This window comes from Ranitomeya variabilis, chromosome 2 (genome assembly GCF_051348905.1).
Source record: "Ranitomeya variabilis isolate aRanVar5 chromosome 2, aRanVar5.hap1, whole genome shotgun sequence".
Taxonomy (NCBI): Eukaryota; Metazoa; Chordata; class Amphibia; order Anura; family Dendrobatidae; genus Ranitomeya; species Ranitomeya variabilis.
Window position 1 is genome coordinate 721639205 of NC_135233.1, and position 21598 is coordinate 721660802.

At 41.0% G+C, this 21598-nt stretch overlaps 1 protein-coding gene and 1 long non-coding RNA gene across 4 annotated transcripts in view; one reads left to right on the forward strand and one right to left on the reverse strand.

Annotated features, from left to right (window-relative positions):
* SLC35F1 (solute carrier family 35 member F1) overlaps window positions 1–21598 on the forward strand; it is a 642523-nt gene that overhangs the window by 311908 nt on the left and 309017 nt on the right. The window lies entirely within an intron of this gene.
* The window catches only part of LOC143809867 (uncharacterized), an 88908-nt gene that overhangs the window by 47188 nt on the left and 20122 nt on the right, over window positions 1–21598 (reverse strand). For all 3 annotated transcript variants that reach the window (XR_013222495.1, XR_013222497.1, XR_013222496.1), the window contains one exon: window positions 18607–18690. This is a non-coding gene — a long non-coding RNA (uncharacterized LOC143809867). The remainder of the gene's footprint in view (window positions 1–18606; window positions 18691–21598) is intronic.

The window sequence follows — 21598 nt, forward strand, 5'->3', positions numbered from 1 at the left end:
ACAGTATATAAGGTGTTAGAGCATAATGTGAGTATAGCATAAGGATAAGTATAGGACAGCATAGGATACAGGACAGGTTAGGCTACTTTCACACTAGCGGTTTTCGGCGGACGTCGCAATGCGTCGTTTAGGAGAAAAAATGCATCCTGCAAAGTTGTCTGCAGGATGCGTTTTTTCCCCGTAGACTTACATTACCGACGCATTGCGACGTATTGCCACATGTCGCAACCGTTGTGCGACGGTTGCGTCGTGTTTTGGCGGACCGCCGCCACAAAAAACGTTACATGTAACTTTTTTTTGTGCGTCTAGTCCGCCATTTTCGACCGTGTATGCGCGGCCGGAACTCCACCCCCTCCTCCCCGGACCTTGCAATGGGGCAGCGGAAGCGTCGTAAGACTGCTTCCGCTGCCCACGTCGGGCATTTTTTTCACAGTATGCGTCGGTACATCGGGCCGACACAGCACGACGGCCCCGTACTGACGCTAGTGTGAAAGTAGCCTTAGCATGTAAATAGGAAATGGTTAAGGTTAGGATTAGCCCAGTGGGTGGGCACTAGTACTGATAAGAAGGGGGTCACTTCCTGGTTAGAAGGAGTTCAGTGTCAGTCAGTGAATTGTGGAGGAGAGTCCTGGTTCCGGTGGGATGGGTTGCTAAGGGCTGCATGGGCCAAATGTTCAGGGAAGTGGGCGACCAAATAGAGATCCATGTTAGACGTTTCCAACAATGTCTGGAACCTAGCATTCGGACCAGGTATGATGGAGAGGACCTGGTTTTCTGAAATCAGAAGTTCGGTGTACATGGAGTTACCTGGGGGAGTAGTGCAACCGGGACCGGCCACCTGCTCCCCATGTAACTCCATGTCCACCAATTGTACAATTACAATTCTGGCTTTTTTCAAATAATTTTATTTTAACACAGTCATCATTAGATATAAATAATTTAACGTTTTAAAATTCTATTTATAGAACCAGCAAAAAAAATAGGATTTTTTTTATTGTAGCTATTTTTCAAAATATTTTTAGAACCATTAGGGGATTTGAACTTTTGATCACTTGGTTGCTGGTACAATAAATACACTATAATATTTCTCCATTGCAGTGCATTACGATTTTACCAACCTCCTATGTAGCTCTATAATTGGTTATAGATCCCAGTATCTAATGGGTTAAACTGCTTGATAATAGGGGCAGTACGGGTCTTGCATACAGCAGGATCAGTTCCTTTGCCCTTATCATACTCCTTACATCTGCTGTGCATACATATAAGGAGTTAAATGTGAATCTCCGATAATTTGTGAATAGAAATGATTGCTGACCATCATGATACAAAATGTATAAGTACTTACACTGTTTTATAGTACCAGCACATAGCTGCTGGTTAAAGTGCATTAGACATATTTTAGATTTGCTGATCAAAGCAATGAAAACGTACAGTGTATATGGCTAAATATATTTTCCACAGGGTGAAATCTGTCATTGAAATCATTGAACGTGGTTAAGTCAATTTCGGATTGTTTTACTTAATTACAAGGTTGTTCGTTTCGCTACTAAAGTGTGGCCGCAAGAACTGTTTTTATTACTCCGCTGAACGTTAGGTCCCATGTGAGATTTTTGAAGTGAAAGACTTTACTTTGGACGTGGTTTGGATACAGAATTAGTGCTAACAGCGCTAATATAAAGGATCAAAGATTGCATGTAAAGTTTCTTTTCATATGACGCACTGTAATAAACACTTTCAGAACATAGTCATGTTGACACTGTGGTAAATGGCTCACCACTATGTAAGGTTTGAAGAGGCACTTTCCTTTACGTTGCTGCCATAGCTGTACCATTCATATGACTGTGCCTTTTTTCTGAGACACATATTGCTCCTTAGTAGCCCAAAAGTACAGTTTCTAAGTTCACACTTCTGAGTTTGTTAACTTATCTCCATCCCCATTTTACCCTGCACATTTGCTTCCTGTGTCAAGTTTAAACAATGACCTGTCCAATTTTTTGATTGTGCATTATACAATATAATATACTCCTCTCTTCTCCCTAATGGAGTCTTGGCTGCACTATCCCAAAAAAAAATGAAAGATACTGTGCTACTCACAAGCTATCAAGATACTGTGCTATTTACAAGCTGACGACAAGATACTGTGCTACTCACAAGCTGACAAGACACTGTGGTATTTACAAGCTGACAAGATACTGTGCTACTCACAAGCTGACAAGATACTGTGCTATTTACAAGCTGACAAGATACTGTGCTATGTACAAGCTGACAAGATACTGTGCTATTTACAAGCTGACAAGATACTGTCCTACTCACAAGCTGACAAAATACTGTGCTACTCACAAGCTGACAAGATACTGTGCTATTTACAAGCTGACAAGATACTGTGCTACTCACAAGCTGACAAGATACTGTGCTATTTACAAGCTGACAAGATACTGTGCTATTTACAAGCTGACAAGATACTGTGCTAATCACAAGCTGACGAGATACTGTGCTATTTACAAGCTGACAAGATACTGTGCTAATCACAAGCTGACGAGATACTGTGCTATTTACAAGCTGACAAGATACTGTGCTACTCACAAGCTGACAAGACACTGTGGTATTTACAAGCTGACAAGATACTGTGCTACTCACAAGCTGGCGAGATACTGTGCTATTTACAAGCTGACAAGATACTGTGCTACTCACAAGCTATCAAGATACTGTGCTACTCACAAGCTGACAAGATACTGTGGTATTTACAAGCTAACAAGATACTGTGCTACTCACAAGCTGACGAGATACTGTGCTATGTACAAGCTGACAAGATACTGTGCTATTTACAAGCTGACAAGATACTGTGCTACTCACAAGCTATCAAGATACTGTGCTACTCACAAGCTGACAAGATACTGTGCTACTCACAAGCTGACGAGATACTGTGGTATTTACAAGCTGACAAGATACTGTGCTACTCACAAGCTGACAAGATACTGTGGTATTTACAAGCTGACAAGATACTGTGCTACTCACAAGCTGACAAGATACTGTGCTACTCACAAGCTGACAAGATACTGTGCTATTTACAAGCTGACAAGATACTGTGCTATTTACAAGCTGACAAGATACTGTGCTACTCACAAGCTGACAAGATACTATGCTATTTACAAGCTGACAAGATACTGTGGTATTTACAAGCTGACAAGATACTGTGGTATTTACAAGCTGACAAGATACTGTGCTATTTACAAGCTGACAAGACACTGTGGTATTTACAAGCTGACAAGATACTGTGCTATTTACAAGCTGACAAGATACTGTGGTATTTACAAGCTGACAAGATACTGTGGTATTTACAAGCTGACAAGACACTGTGGTATTTACAAGCTGACAAGACACTGTGCTATTTACAAGCTGACAAGATACTGTGGTATTTACAAGCTGACAAGATACTGTGCTATTTACAAGCTGACAAGACACTGTGGTATTTACAAGCTGACAAGATACTGTGGTATTTACAAGCTGACAAGATACTGTGGTATTTACAAGCTGACAAGATACTGTGCTACTCACAAGCTGACAAGATACTGTGCTATTTACAAGCTGACAAGACACTGTGGTATTTACAAGCTGACAAGATACTGTGGTATTTACAAGCTGACAAGATACTGTGGTATTTACAAGCTGACAAGATACTGTGCTATTTACAAGCTGACAAGATACTGTGCTATTTACAAGCTGACAAGATACTGTGGTATTTACAAGCTGACAAGATACTGTGGTATTTACAAGCTGACAAGATACTGTGCTACTCACAAGCTGACAAGATACTGTGCTACTTACAAGCTGACAAGACACTGTGGTATTTACAAGCTGACAAGATACTGTGGTATTTACAAGCTGACAAGATACTGTGGTATTTACAAGCTGACAAGATACTGTGCTATTTACAAGCTGACAAGATACTGTGCTATTTACAAGCTGACAAGATACTGTGGTATTTACAAGCTGACAAGATACTGTGGTATTTACAAGCTGACAAGATACTGTGCTACTCACAAGCTGACAAGATACTGTGCTATTTACAAGCTGACAAGACACTGTGGTATTTACAAGCTGACAAGATACTGTGGTATTTACAAGCTGACAAGATACTGTGCTACTCACAAGCTGACAAGATACTGTGCTACTTACAAGCTGACAAGATACTGTGGTATTTACAAGCTGACAAGATACTGTGCTATTTACAAGCTGACAAGATACTGTGCTATTTACAAGCTGACAAGATACTGTGGTATTTACAAGCTGACAAGATACTGTGGTATTTACAAGCTGACAAGATACTGTGGTATTTACAAGCTGACAAGATACTGTGCTATTTACAAGCTGACAAGATACTGTGCTATTTACAAGCTGACAAGATACTGTGGTATTTACAAGCTGACAAGACACTGTGGTATTTACAAGCTGACAAGACACTGTGCTATTTACAAGCTGACAAGATACTGTGGTATTTACAAGCTGACAAGATACTGTGCTATTTACAAGCTGACAAGACACTGTGGTATTTACAAGCTGACAAGACACTGTGGTATTTACAAGCTGACAAGACACTGTGCTATTTACAAGCTGACAAGATACTGTGGTATTTACAAGCTGACAAGATACTGTGCTATTTACAAGCTGACAAGACACTGTGGTATTTACAAGCTGACAAGATACTGTGGTATTTACAAGCTGACAAGATACTGTGGTATTTACAAGCTGACAAGATACTGTGCTACTCACAAGCTGACAAGATACTGTGCTATTTACAAGCTGACAAGACACTGTGGTATTTACAAGCTGACAAGATACTGTGGTATTTACAAGCTGACAAGATACTGTGGTATTTACAAGCTGACAAGATACTGTGCTATTTACAAGCTGACAAGATACTGTGCTATTTACAAGCTGACAAGATACTGTGGTATTTACAAGCTGACAAGATACTGTGGTATTTACAAGCTGACAAGATACTGTGCTACTCACAAGCTGACAAGATACTGTGCTACTTACAAGCTGACAAGACACTGTGGTATTTACAAGCTGACAAGATACTGTGGTATTTACAAGCTGACAAGATACTGTGGTATTTACAAGCTGACAAGATACTGTGCTATTTACAAGCTGACAAGATACTGTGCTATTTACAAGCTGACAAGATACTGTGGTATTTACAAGCTGACAAGATACTGTGGTATTTACAAGCTGACAAGATACTGTGCTACTCACAAGCTGACAAGATACTGTGCTATTTACAAGCTGACAAGACACTGTGGTATTTACAAGCTGACAAGATACTGTGGTATTTACAAGCTGACAAGACACTGTGGTATTTACAAGCTGACAAGATACTGTGGTATTTACAAGCTGACAAGATACTGTGCTACTCACAAGCTGACAAGATACTGTGCTACTTACAAGCTGACAAGATACTGTGGTATTTACAAGCTGACAAGATACTGTGCTATTTACAAGCTGACAAGATACTGTGCTATTTACAAGCTGACAAGATACTGTGGTATTTACAAGCTGACAAGATACTGTGGTATTTACAAGCTGACAAGATACTGTGCTATTTACAAGCTGACAAGATACTGTGCTATTTACAAGCTGACAAGATACTGTGCTATTTACAAGCTGACAAGATACTGTGCTATTTACAAGCTGACAAGATACTGTGGTATTTACAAGCTGACAAGATACTGTGGTATTTACAAGCTGACAAGATACTGTGCTATTTACAAGCTGACAAGATACTGTGCTATTTACAAGCTGACAAGATACTGTGGTATTTACAAGCTGACAAGATACTGTGGTACTCACAAGCTGACAAGATACTGTGCTACTCACAAGCTGACAAGATACTGTGCTACTTACAAGCTGACAAGATACTGTGGTATTTACAAGCTGACAAGATACTGTGGTATTTACAAGCTGACAAGATACTGTGGTATTTACAAGCTGACAAGATACTGTGGTATTTACAAGCTGACAAGATACTGTGCTATTTACAAGCTGACAAGATACTGTGCTATTTACAAGCTGACAAGATACTGTGGTATTTACAAGCTGACAAGATACTGTGCTACTCACAAGCTGACAAGATACTGTGCTATTTACAAGCTGACAAGACACTGTGGTATTTACAAGCTGACAAGACACTGTGGTATTTACAAGCTGACAAGATACTGTGGTATTTACAAGCTGACAAGATACTGTGCTACTCACAAGCTGACAAGACACTGTGGTATTTACAAGCTGACAAGACACTGTGCTACTTACAAGCTGACAAGATACTGTGGTATTTACAAGCTGACAAGACACTGTGGTATTTACAAGCTGACAAGATACTGTGGTATTTACAAGCTGACAAGATACTGTGCTACTCACAAGCTGACAAGATACTGTGCTACTCACAAGCTGACAAGATACTGTGCTACTCACAAGCTGACAAGATACTGTGCTACTCACAAGCTGACAAGATACTGTGCTACTCACAAGCTGACAAGATACTGTGCTATTTACAAGCTGACAAGATACTGTGGTATTTACAAGCTGACAAGATACTGTGGTATTTACAAGCTGACAAGATACTGTGCTACTCACAAGCTGACAAGATACTGTGCTACTCACAAGCTGACAAGATACTGTGCTATTTACAAGCTGACAAGACACTGTGCTATTTACAAGCTGACAAGACACTGTGGTATTTACAAGCTGACAAGATACTGTGGTATTTACAAGCTGACAAGACACTGTGGTATTTACAAGCTGACAAGATACTGTGGTATTTACAAGCTGACAAGATACTGTGGTATTTACAAGCTGACAAGATACTGTGCTACTCACAAGCTGACAAGATACTGTGCTACTTACAAGCTGACAAGACACTGTGGTATTTACAAGCTGACAAGATACTGTGCTATTTACAAGCTGACAAGATACTGTGCTACTCACAAGCTGACAAGATACTGTGCTATTTACAAGCTGACAAGATACTGTGCTATTTACAAGCTGACAAGATACTGTGGTATTTACAAGCTGACAAGATACTGTGGTATTTACAAGCTGACAAGATACTGTGGTATTTACAAGCTGACAAGATACTGTGGTATTTACAAGCTGACAAGATACTGTGCTACTCACAAGCTGACAAGACACTGTGGTATTTACAAGCTGACAAGACACTGTGCTACTTACAAGCTGACAAGACACTGTGGTATTTACAAGCTGACAAGATACTGTGGTATTTACAAGCTGACAAGATACTGTGCTACTTACAAGCTGACAAGACACTGTGCTATTTACAAGCTGACAAGATACTGTGCTACTCACAAGCTGACAAGATACTGTGCTACTCACAAGCTGACAAGATACTGTGCTATTTACAAGCTGACAAGACACTGTGCTACTCACAAGCTGACAAGATACTGTGCTATTTACAAGCTGACAAGATACTGTGGTATTTACAAGCTGACAAGATACTGTGGTATTTACAAGCTGACAAGATACTGTGCTACTCACAAGCTGACAAGATACTGTGCTACTCACAAGCTGACAAGATACTGTGCTACTCACAAGCTGACAAGATACTGTGCTATTTACAAGCTGACAAGACACTGTGGTATTTACAAGCTGACAAGATACTGTGCTACTCACAAGCTGACAAAAGTACTTGCACAGAACTCACATACAATTAATTTATTCCCATTTGAGGAATATACTTTTTCTTATTACACATTTAGTGATACAGCATAAATAAAGAGAAAAAGCAGTAAATTAGTTTTATTAATGAATTTGAAATGTTCTGCACATAAACTGCATATATACCAAATATTATGTAATTGTTCGAACAGTGTATTTTATAGGACACTCATTTCAGGAATCAATTAAATTAAAGCAATCCTAATTCCCCAACGGTATTCTTCACACAAAGTATCATGACACGATATCACATCCAACACAGTATAATGTCCCCACACTGTCCCCAAAACAGTATGATGTCCCACATTCCCCCGCACACATTATGAGACTCCCGCAGTGACCCCTAATACAGTATGATGCCTCATAGTGACCTCCTTCTATAATGATTTCCACACAGTTCCTACCCATAAATTATGAGACCTCCACAGTGACCCTTAGCATAATATGATGTTCTTATAGTGCGCCCACAGAAAATGATGACCCTACAGTATGATGCCCCCACAGTGACCCCTTCCCATGGTATGATTCCTCCACAGTTCCCCAACACACAGCTCCCCCACACAACTTAAAAATAATCCACAGTGATCCTTAACACAGTACATTGCTCCTGCAATGTCCCCACACAGAATGATACCCCAACATTGACCAGCCCACAGAAGGATGTCACCAGTCCCCTTCACATTACTATACTCACACAGTCCTTCACACATTATGAATCTCTAAACAGTATGATTCCACTTTAGCCCTCCATACATTATAATGGCCAACACAGTATGATGGCTTCCCTACAGTATGATGGCCCCCAATAGTTTCCCACACAGTATGTTGTTCCCACTCTGCCATCAAAACAGTATGATGCACCCACAACTACCAGCACTATATAATGGCCCACACAGTGCTCTCATACACTGTATGGTGCCCCCAGAGTCCACTTACTCAGTTTAAAGGCGCACACAGCCCACCACACTTAGTATGATGCCCCCACATCACTCTCACACTCACACATTATGAGTCCTTACAGCCCCTTACAAGAACTGTATGATAAAAATAACAGGTAGCCAATGGCTGGATACAGGCACCATTGAAATTGAGAGGCCAAATGAGGATGCCGTTTGGCACCCTGACCCTCCACCTGACTCACGGGCCCCTTAGCAGTCGAAAGGTCTGCCACTGGTGTCAGTAATGAATCCACAGTGACAAAGATCTGACTAACATGGGGTGTAGAAAAAAATAATGGATGTATGGGCATTTATTCTCAGTACTCCTCAGATCAGAGTCTCTTGAATATTTTATGAGCAGTGTATTGATCACCTATACAGTTCTAGGTGAAGGTCAACTCAGACATGACAATCTGAGCCAGTGGACAGAATACAAAGATCAGGAGTTAATGGCCAAATCAGCAAAACCAGAAGGAATATGCAGAAGTGGTGTTTGGAGCAAAACAAGCTTGGTACCAGAACAAATAGCAGTACTGGCTAGATCCACATGCAAGGTTCAAAAATTGCTTGATCTTAGAGGTAAGAAAATAAAGACTTTAGATTCCCTGCCAATATGTCATAAGTAAGAAGTGCAGTAGCAATGCCACCTAATCATCCACGAGGGTAGGCAAGAGGAAGAACAGTGGGCTAACTATAACTATGAATGATTGTTGGATAAAAATGCCACCTGATTCCAAATGCCTTATATTGGACTTGTACTATATTTACAAGTGTCTTAAAAACACTGGAAAACCTGTAGGATTAATAAACATGTACTGTAGTAGTAATGAAATGTAATCATGAAGTGGACATACAGTAGCATATGTTACGAGTGTTGACAAAATCTTGCATAATTACTTTTATCTGCTTTCCTTCTTGTTTGGACATCAGCAAGATGTACAGATTCACTTTAATTGTCTAAATGTTAAAGGGAATCTGTCACCACATTCGACCTATCGAATATGGACATACAGTGGGGCAAAAAAGTATTTAGTCAGTCAGCAATAGTGCAAGTTCCACCACTTAAAAAGATGAGAGGCGTCTGTAATTTACATCATAGGTAGACCTCAACTATGGGAGACAAACTGAGAATAAAAAATCCAGAAAATCACATTGTCTGTTTTTTTTATCATTTTATTTGCATATTATGGTGGAAAATAAGTATTTGGTCAGAAACAAACAATCAAGATTTCTGGCTCTCACAGACCTGTAACTTCTTCTTTAAGAGTCTCCTCTTTCCTCCACTCATTACCTGTAGTAATGGCACCTGTTTAAACTTGTTATCAGTATAAAAAGACACCTGTGCACACCCTCAAACAGTCTGACTCCAAACTCCACTATGGTGAAGACCAAAGAGCTGTCAAAGGACACCAGAAACAAAATTGTAGCCCTGCACCAGGCTGGGAAGACTGAATCTGCAATAGCAACCAGCTTGGAGTGAAGAAATCAACAGTGGAAGCAATAATTAGAAAATGGAAGACATTCAAGACCACTGATAATCTCCCTCGATCTGGGGCTCCACACAAAATCCCACCCCGTGGGGTCAGAATGATCACAAGAACGGTGAGCAAAAATCCCAGAACCACGCGGGGGGACCTAGTGAATGAACTGCAGAGAGCTGGGACCAATGTAACAAGGCCTACCATAAGTAACACACTACGCCACCATGGACTCAGATCCTGCAGTGCCAGACGTGTCCCACTGCTTAAGCCAGTACATGTCCGGGCCCGTCTGAAGTTTGCTAGAGAGCATTTGGATGATCCAGAGGAGTTTTGGGAGAATGTCCTATGGTCTGATGAAACCAAACTGGAACTGTTTGGTAGAAACACAACTTGTCGTGTTTGGAGGAAAAAGAATACTGAGTTGCATCCATCAAACACCATACCTACTGTAAAGCATGGTGGTGGAAACATCATGCTTTGGGGCTGTTTCTCTGCAAAGGGGCCAGGACGACTGATCCGGGTACATGAAAGAATGAATGGGGCCATGTATCGTGAGATTTTGAGTGCAAACCTCCTTCCATCAGCAAGGGCATTGAAGATGAAACGTGGCTGGGTCTTTCAACATGACAATGATCCAAAGCACACCGCCAGAGCAACGAAGGAGTGGCTTCGTAAGAAGCATTTCAAGGTCCTGGAGTGGCCTAGCCAGTCTCCAGATCTCAACCCTATAGAAAACCTTTGGAGGGAGTTGAAAGTCCGTGTTGCCAAGCGAAAAGCCAAAAACATCACTGCTCTAGAGGAGATCTGCATGGAGGAATGGGCCAACATACCAACAACAGTGTGTGGCAACCTTGTGAAGACTTACAGAAAACGTTTGACCTCTGTCATTGCCAACAAAGGATATATTACAAAGTATTGAGATGAAATTTTGTTTCTGACCAAATACTTATTTTCCACCATAATATGCAAATAAAATGATAAAAAAAACAGACAATGTGATTTTCTGGATTTTTTTTTCTCAGTTTGTCTCCCATAGTTGAGGTCTACCTATGATGTAAATTACAGACGCCTCTCATCTTTTTAAGTGGTGGAACTTGCACTATTGCTGACTGACTAAATACTTTTTTGCCCCACTGTACAGGTTATACTGAAAAAGTCCTTAATGTATGCCTCTTATCAGACGCCTTGTTGTAGATAAATCAGCTATTATCACTTTATGTAAATGACCTCTACCAGGCTGTAGTGAGGATGTCACCTGAAAGATAACTCTGCCTCCAGAGCTTATTTTAAACAGAAATGGGCATTAGTGTGATATGTAGTTGCAACTCTCTGCTCACCTGATTTCACTGCAGAGTTGGTTGTTATTATACCTGACACATCTGCACGTTTGTCTCAGTTTCAGCTTCCATCTCACAGGCAGACAAGTTTGTGATAGCGTGGCAATACATCAGAGCTGTGAGAGAAAAGGTTCAGTTCTACTGTTCTGTTAGTTATTTATCTCACACTGGTAACTCCCACTTTTACATAAAATAATCTCTGGAGTTATCTTCCAGGCAGACCTAGTCATGTTCCAAAGAAATTCAAGTTGTCCTGCAGGCTTAGGGTGCATCAGTGTCAGCGCAAACTATCTGTCAACATTTGAATGAAATGAAACGCAATGGCAGGAGACCCAGGAGAGCCCCACTGCTGACACAAAGACATTGAAAAGCTTGACTGCAGATCGTCTAAATGTACATGGGAAAGCATCTTATGGACAGATGAGAACAAGTTAGAGGGTTTTTGGTAAAGCACATCATTCAACTGTTTATTGAAAATGAAATGAGGCCTACAAAGAAAAAAACACAGTACCTAGAGTCAAAAATGGTGGAGGATCAAAGTTGTTGTCTTGCTACCTCTGGCACTGGATGCCTTGACATTGTGCAAGGCATCCTGAAATCTGAAAATTACCAAATGATTTTGAGTAGCAATGTAGTGCCCAGTGTCTGAAACTGGGTTTGCGTCCTAGGTGATGGGTCCTCTAGCAGGACAATAGCCTCAAACATACTTCAAGAAGCACCCAGAAATGGATTTAAACAAAGCGCTGGAGAGTTCTAATGTGGCCAGCAATAAGTCCAGATCTAAATCCCATTGAACACCTGTGGAGAGATCTTAAAATTGCTGTTGAGAGAAGGCATCCTTCAAATATGAGAGATTTGGAGCAGTTTGCAAAAGAAAAGAGGTCAAAAATTTCAGTTGAGAGGTGTGAGAAGATTGTTGATGGTTATAGGAAGCGATTGATTGCAGTTATTTATTCCAAAGGGTGTGCAACCAAATATTAAGCTGAGGGTGCCAAAAATGTTGTGCAACCAATTTTGGGGGGTTTGTGTGAAATTATGTCCAATTTGAATTTTTTCTCAGTTTTTTTTGTGTTTTTCCAATATACACAAAGGAAATAAACATGTGTATAACAAAACATGTATACAGGAAGAAAAAGTAGTGGCACTCACCGTTCCTTTAAAATCCAATGTCTTTATTCAGAAAAACATGTTTAAAACTGGTGTAGAGAGGGAAGGAGCACATGTGTGGGACGACGTTTGTTTTGTGCTTTCCTGCACTTCTACTGGTTTAAGGACAAGTTCACACACACAGGTTGAATGGTGCCGGCTTTCTCCTTGTTTTTGTTTCCGCAATAACAAAATACGTGTCATTGGAATAATTTTCTTTGAGAAATACTTAATTTTCTGGAACAATTTCAAGGGTGCCAACACTTTCGGCCATGTATATTATTTGGGTCAGAATTAAAAAGTTAGTTTTCCACCCAATATTAATTCTAGCATAGAACATTTAATGGCCTACTGATCACATTGTCAGCTGTTTTGGATCCTCACTGATTGCCTGGGTAGCGATCATAGAGGTAGAAGAGCACAACAGGACCTTTCAGATTTTTGGGGCACTCAGGCTTGCTGTGACCTAGTAAAATTATCAGTAGGCTTTTCACAAATCTACTGTACTTGAAAAGACATTACAAAACATGGGTCTATTAAAGAGGTTGAAAACAAATGCATTTGTAAGTTTATGTAGCCTGTGTCTTTGAAGAATCTATCCTTTACAAAAGCATCGAGTTTGAAGAATCTATAAGGCTACTTTCACACTAGCGTTGTTGGCTGCATGTCGCAATGCGTCGTTTAGGAGAAAAAACGCATCCTGTAAAGTTGTCTGCAGGATGCGTTTTTTCCCCATAGACTAACACTAGCAACGCATTGCGAAGTATGGCCACACGTTTTGGCGGACCGTTGTGGCGGACCATCACATGTAACTTTTTTTGTGCGTCGAGTCCGCCATTTTCGACCGCGCATGCGCGGCCGAAACTCCGCCCCCTCCTCCCCGGACATTACAATGGGGCAGCAGAAGCGTCGTAAGACTGCCGACGCTAGTGAGAAAGCAGCCTAATTCACAAGAGCATGTTAATGCAGTGTTAAGTAGAATTTCAATATACACTATGAACTGTAGTCATATAGTATTTCCAGTGTGTTAAATGGGTCTTCCTCTATCACCAATCTTTTCCCCATAGAAACAGTAGGTGTGAATTGTGCTTTATTTGCCCCCCTGGGGTCCAATGTTGTGTGCTATTATTTGGCTGCAATGGTGCCATCATGTGGTCAGCGCTGCTGACAATCACTAAACTCAGTGACTTTGTTGGTGTAGATGGCACAAGCCACTGAGCTACGTGATCAGCTGCAACGCTGTTGATGTGACATCATCACTGCAGACAAACAACAGAGACCAGACAGCTGTGGAGAAACAGTGCTGGACCTGGGGAAGGTAGGTAGATCTCAGTTTATTTGTTTGTTTTTTACAACTGAGTTTATGAGGAATAGATTGGTGAAAGAAGAAAACCTCTTTAAATGTATTTTTAAAATTATTAATGACTTACAAGTATGAAAAATTCCTATAAAATATTATCCATTCTAAATTGACAAGTGGATAAGACCCGGAGGGCAATGATTTTGAAGGCAGCTTACACTAGACGAGTATTTATATTTGATACCCTGACTTAACATCGTGTTTTGAGTGAAGCTGAATAACATGGTGCCAGATTCATTAGCAGCCGCTATAGAGTTCTCTAACAGATGCACATACAGGCTGTTATTAACCTTATCGTGAAATGTACAAGTCTCTCTCATCACCACATCCCATACAGCTCCAGGCAGCTGGGACAAATTCCACCGGTGAATACTGAGTATCTGTGATGCAAAGTGCACATCACTACTGGGGCTCAAGGTCACAGCTGTTCAAGATAACATATTCCGGAGACAGATCTATCAGATTGTGGATTTTACTGATTTTGTAATAACACTTAGCTTTGGTAAAACAGAGATCCCGTTAAAATGCTTAATTAGACACTTCTTTTCACCTTATTTTCACATGCACTGTCTGAATATATTGGTTCACTGCTCAGCAACAGCCATTACAGTTTGTAGTTGATACATAATTTTGTGGTTTTAAAATGTAAAATAACACTATTAACCTGCAGATATGGAGTTAATAGCGTTCTGACACAGCACAGTTCCTGCACTGAGTGTCCCACTGCCTGGAGGAAATGTACTTTATCCCCCCTGGCAACGTTTGGTTTCCAGTCATAGGGACTGTTACAGCACTCCCATGCTAGCTGACAGCAAACTCAGCATTAGAGTCGGTTGTCAGTCAATGCCGGGGGCACGGTTACAGCTGGAGCGGTGACTGGAGCAGGGGCGGAGACTGGCTGTACCGGGGCCCAGAGGTGGAGTGAGGCCCCTGCAGGGCAGCTAATACTTAGGGCAATCTGGCCTGTTTCTCGCAGGCCGAGGCTCCAGGGAACTCATGGCCAGATTGTCCTCATGCACAGCGGGCAGGGAGTGATCCCAGCAGCTCCATCCATACAGGAGAGAATGGCAGCAGAGAGGAGCTGCAGGGTCCTCTGCTATGACGCTTTCATCTTCTTCCCAACAAAGGCGCGCATGGCTTGATGATGTCAGCAAGCAGAACGCACCTGTGTCAGAGAGAAAGCTGCCGGCGACGATGCTGCTGTGGGGGAAGGAACGGAGAGGTGAGTGGTGGTGTGTTGTTTTTTTAAGCAATACACTGGGAAAAAAACACAGAGGTGGTGGGGAGAACAATGATAAGAGTGGTGGAGAGGACACTTTGGTATAATGGGGAGAACAATGATAAGGGTGGTGGAGAGGACACTTTGGTATAGTGGGGAGAACAATGATAAGGGTGGTGGAGAGGACACTTTGGTATAGTGGGGAGAACAATGATAAGGGTGGTGGAGAGGACACTTTAGTATAGTGGGGAGAACAATGATAAGGGTGGTGGAGAGGACACTTTGGTATAGTGGGGAGAACAATGATAAGGGTGGTGGAGAGGACACTTTGGTATAGTGGGGAGAACAATGATAAGGGTGGTGGAGAGGACACTTTAGTATAGTGGGGAGAACCCATAATAAACAGCTATATCAAGTGCCCAGCAGCATCTTAAAAAGCATAAGCTTGAGAATCAGAGTGAGTGCCAAGGTAAAGACCTAGTGAGAGCCAGTCCTAATAAAGATGTACAACCAACACCTTACCCAGTGAATGCCCGTCTAGTGGATGTCCTCCTCCGGCGCCCCTCTGACTTGGGGTTACTGTTTGTGTCTAAATATTTTGAGTGGTCATGTGGATGATCTTTTATAGGTTATTAATAAATGTTAAATTTTAAACAATCTTATGATTGGTGAGCTTCATTGAGTTGACCACTGAACAGTGGCTGCTCTTGTGTTATATGTTTAGCGAAGTACCAATACCCTTGCAGAGTGGGACGCTTTTGTGATTTATGTACTCACTTAATATGTACAGGTCCTTCTCAAAAAATTAGCATATAGTGTTAAATTTCATTATTTACCATAATGTAATGATTACAATTAAACTTTCATATATTATAGATTCATTATCCACCAACTGAAATTTGTCAGGTCTTTTATTGTTTTAATACTGATGATTTTGGCCTACAACTCCTGATAACCCAAAAAACCTGTCTCAATAAATTAGCATATTTCAACCGTCCAATCAAATAAAAGTGTTTTTTAATAACAAACAAAAAAACCATCAAATAATAATGTTCAGTTATGTACTCAATACTTGGTCGGGAATCCTTTGGCAGAAATGACTGCTTCAATGCGGCGTGGCATGGAGGCAATCAGCCTGTGACACTGCTGAGATGTTATGGAGGCCCAGGATGCTTCAATAGCGGCCTTAAGCTCATCCAGAGTGTTGGGTCTTGCGTCTCTCAACTTTCTCTTCACAATATCCCACAGATTCTCTATGGGGTTCAGGTCAGGAGAGTTGGCAGGCCAATTGAGCACAGTAATACCATGGTCAGTAAACCATTTACCAGTGGTTTTGGCACTGTGAGCAGGTGCCAGGAAGCATGAAGTGCTCCAAAATCTCCTGATAGCTAGCTGCATTGACCCTGCCCTTGATGAAACACAGTGGACCAACACCAGCAGCTGACATGGCACCCCACACCATCACTGACTGGGTACTTGACACTGGACTTCAGGCATTTTGGCATTTCCTTCTCCCCAGTCTTCCTCCAGACTCTGGCACCTTGATTTCCGAATGACATGCAAAATTTGCTTTCATCAGAAAAAAGTACTTGGGACCACTTAGCAACAGTCCAGTGCTGCTTCTCTGTAGCCCAGGTCAGGCGCTTCTGCCGCTGTTTATGGTTCAAAAGTGGCTTTACCTGGGGAATGCGGCACCTGTAGCCCATTTCCTGCACACGCCTGTGCACGGTGGCTCTGGATGTTTCCACACCAGACTCAGTCCACTGCTTCCTCAGGTTCCCCAAGGTCTGGAATCGGTCCTTCTCCACAATCTTCCTCAGGGTCCGGTCACCTCTTCTCGTTGTACAGCGTTTTCTGCCACATTGTTTCCTTCCAACAGACTTACCATTGAGGTGCCTTGATACAGCACTCTGGGAACAGCCTATTTGTTGAGAAATTTCTTTCTGGGTCTTACCCTCTTGCTTGAGGGTGTCAATGATGGCCTTCTTGACATCTGTCAGGTCGCTAGTCTTACCCATGATGGGGGTTTTGAGTAATGAACCAGGCAGGGAGTTTTTAAAAGCCTCAGGTATCTTTTGCATGTGTTTAGAGTTAATTAGTTGATTCAGAAGATTAGGGTAATAGGTCGTTTAGAGAACCTTTTCTTGATATGCTAATTTATTGAGACAGGTTTTTTGGGTTATCAGGAGTTGTAGGCCAAAATCATCAGTATTAAAACAATAAAAGACCTGACAAATTTCAGTTGGTGGATAATGAATCTATAATATATGAAAGTTTAATTGTAATCATTACATTATGGTAAATAATGAAATTTAACACTATATGCTAATTTTTTGAGAAGGACCTGTATAGTGCCATCCTTAGTTGCATAGTTTCTTTTTTTATTAAATACAATACCATCCCCTATTACGTACCATCCTGTCTAGTTATATATGGTGCCATCCCTTGTTATATAGCTTCCTCTGCTGATATGTACAGTGCTGTCCTTTGCATAGCGTATTCTTGTTATTTTTCTTAACAAGGGCACTGTGTAATAAGGGACTGCAATATACATAATATAGGAGACTATGTAAGAAATATATGTGTGTGGCTATATACAGCTCTGGCAAAAATTAAGAGACCATTGCAAAATTTTCAGTTAATTCTTCTGTTTTCCATTAGGTCTATGACATCACGTGATTAAAAACTGACCAGCTGAATTCTCCTAAGCCCTATGTAGAAACAGGAGGTACATTTTCCCTGTATGAGTCATAAGTTACTGCAAAAGTCCCTGCCAGGGGGCAGGGGAGAAACTAGATCAGGAGTTGAAGAGGGGAATGATAAATGCAGGGACCAGAGACTTCCTGTTTCTATATAGACCAGAGAAACCGGAAGAATTTGCTGGGTAGGAAGGCAAAATGAGCAATTGTAAGTACACAGTGCTATATAATATGATTACTGCAATATGTTAAGAGGATAAACATTTTGATGGGAGGAGTGCTACTTTAAGGTTAGCCTTGCTTGTGAAGACCAGCAGTGTCAATCTCTACAAAGCCGAATAGTATATACTGATAAAGACCACGTTACACATACTGCGTATACTGTGTGAATGGTTACATGTTCTGTACATCACTACAGAAAATGCTGCTTCTGTATAAGAAGCAAAAAATAAAGCTGGTGGAGCTGACCTATATACCAGCATTGCCATTTCCTTTGGCTCTGACCTGAGTAGCTCCTTCGCCTCTTTTAGCTGATGGGTGCATCTTGTATCCTTGTTACAAATGTACCTGTCAACCATTTATTTTGTTTCTGTTCTCTCTGTTCTCTTTTTTTTACATCAGTTTTGACTAATTCAGTTAACATATTCAATTGCACAGTACATTTCTTCGGGGATGGTTACGGAATTAATTCTCACCTGTCTCCTGATACATCTCATATTCCTGCTTTCGTCTGCCGATGCATAACATCTCTTCATTTCTTTTTGTTTACTGACCTCCACCTGCAGAACATGACAAAACAAACATCAGCAACAGATTACTTTCTGGTATAGTGATAAAGCCAGCCATCCGCTCAATTTGCAGGAACCAAAGTTTAATAGAAAATCTATACTTATCACAAATAAGCCCAATGACTTTAACAGATCTTCATAGACCATTATATCCATGAAGCAATTACTTGTTGGAGGCAGTGAAAATACAGCTGTTTTATCAGGCACTGAAAATAGCTTAAACTCATCCTTGTTTTTGGAAATATTAGCAAGATTTATTATAGAGATCCTTAGAGATGTATCTGCACAAATAACATCCCAAACGTCTGATGAACTTTAACCGTATGTGCAAATGATATTCATTTAATTAACACATTCTGACATTAAATTGAAGAGATGATGCAGAGATGAGATATTGCTCCCTCCCCCAAATTAATTTCTTTCATATTTTTTTTGTTTTCCTTTATTTAAAGGAAGAGGATGTTACATGTGATGAACTATAATTTGGGAAACGTTACGGTTCGGATTATTTAGTTTGGTACTATGGTTGGTACTGTATACTGGCACTGAAACAACATTCCACAAATGCTCAACCAAATTGACATTTGGGGAATTTGGAGGCTAAGTCAATACTTTGAATTTTCTTTTCATGTTCTCTAAACTATTTCTGAAAAATTCTTGTGGAATCCTGTTGCATTGAATGAATATAGTTTGTCAATATTAAAGTTTAGGTACATCAAATGTAACATCCACATAAATTCCAGAAACCAAGATTTTCCAGCAGAACATGGCCCGAAGGCAAGACACTGTCTCCAATATTTTACCATCTATCTTTTCTTTTAGGATATTATCTTCCCTGTGTAACTGATGCACCCAGTTGTATACATGATGTAAAATAGAACATGATTCATCAGAGAAAGCCATCTTCCCCTAATACACTGTTGTCCATTTCAGATGCTCATGTAGGCACTTTGAGCAGTGTAGGTGGGCACTCAGTCTGTAGTTTTTCAGCCCAATATATTGCAAGATATAGAAATCTAATATATAAAGCTGAATGTGTGTGTGTGTGTATGTATGTATGTATGTATGTATGTCCGGGATTGGCATCTGAACCGTAGCAGCTACAGCCACAAAATTTTGCACAGTCACACGTCTGGACCCCGAGAGCGTCATAGGCTATGTTGTGAGGTGAAATTTTAACCCCGCGCTTTCCAATTCACCAAACAATTTTGCCCCTATCTACATAATGGGGAAAAAGTGAAAGGAAAAGTGTTGGAGGCGTCGCAGCTACAGGCACAAAATTTTGCACAGTCACACGTCTGGACCCTGAGAGCGTCAAAGCTATATTGTGAGGTGAAATTTTAACCCCGCGCTTTCCAAGTCACCAAACAATTTTGCCCCTATCTACATAATGGGGAAAAAATGAAAGGAAAAGTGTTGGAGGCAAATTAACAGCTGCCAGATGTGAACAAGGGGGACTTAAAGAATGACAGCGATGGCACCAAAGAGTATATACTGTACAGTTGCTAAGGTGGGGCCCCAACATGGGATAATCACACCACCACGGGGATATGAACACACACACAAAATGCGCCACACACTACCACGTGCTCGAACACATATACCACCCTCAGTGCACATTTCACCACACATACACCAACCTCGCCACATAAAAGTAGAAACACAAAAGTCGCCGCTCAAAACTCGCCACGCGCAAAACTCTCCACATGCAAAACTCGCCACACGTGCAAAACTCGCCACACGCAAAACTTGCACACGCAGAAAAATTGCCACACGCAGAAAAATTGCCACATGCACAAAAGTTGCAACACATGCAAAAGTTGCCTCACACAAAACTTGCACATACTCAAAAGGCACCACACATAAAACTCGCCACGCGCAAAACTCGCCATGCGCAAAACTTGCTGCACACAACTTGCTACACTAACCTGTCACATCCAACTCGACACACAAAAAGTTGCTACACGCATGTCGCCACACAAAACTCATCTCACAAAAGTCCCTACATGCATGTCGCCACACGCAACTCAACACACACAACTTGACACACGAAACTCGCCCTAAAACACACACAAGTCTGGTATCCTTCAAAAATAAAAATCTGATTAATAAGCAGACAAACTACAAGAGCAACAAATGTACCATATAGGAATCCGGCAGCTGTCAGTCACATGACCAGTCTATTATGTGTATGTGTGAGCTAATATATACTGCCAGGGGGTGGGCTTACTGTTGGCTGGGGATTTATCAGGCTGCCATTTTAGCTTACAAATACTGAGGTAAAAATACTGACCAAATAACGTGTGAACGAGGGCTAATACAGGAGGAGATGGCATACAGCTATATACTATATACAGGAGATGACACACAGGTATATACTATTTACAGGGGAGATGACACACAGGTATATACTATATACAGGAGGAGATGACACACAGATATATACTATATACAGGAGAGATGACACACAGGTATATACTATATAGAGGAGGAGATGACATACAGGTACATACTACATACAGGAGGAGATGACATACAGGTATATACTATATACAGGAGGAGATGACACACAGGTATATACTATATACAGGAGCAGATTACCTACAGGTATATAGTATATACAGGAGGAGATGACACAGGTATATGCTATGTATAGGAGGAGATGACATACAGGTATATACTATATACAGGAGATGACACACAGATATATACTATATATAGGTGAGATGACACACAGGTATATACTATATACAGGAGATTACATACAGGTATATCTAATATATAAAGCTGAATGTGTGTATGTATGTATGTGTGTATGTCCGGGATTGGCATCTGTACCGTCGCAGCTACAGCCACAAAATTTTGCACAGTCACACGTCTGGACCCCGAGAGCGTCATA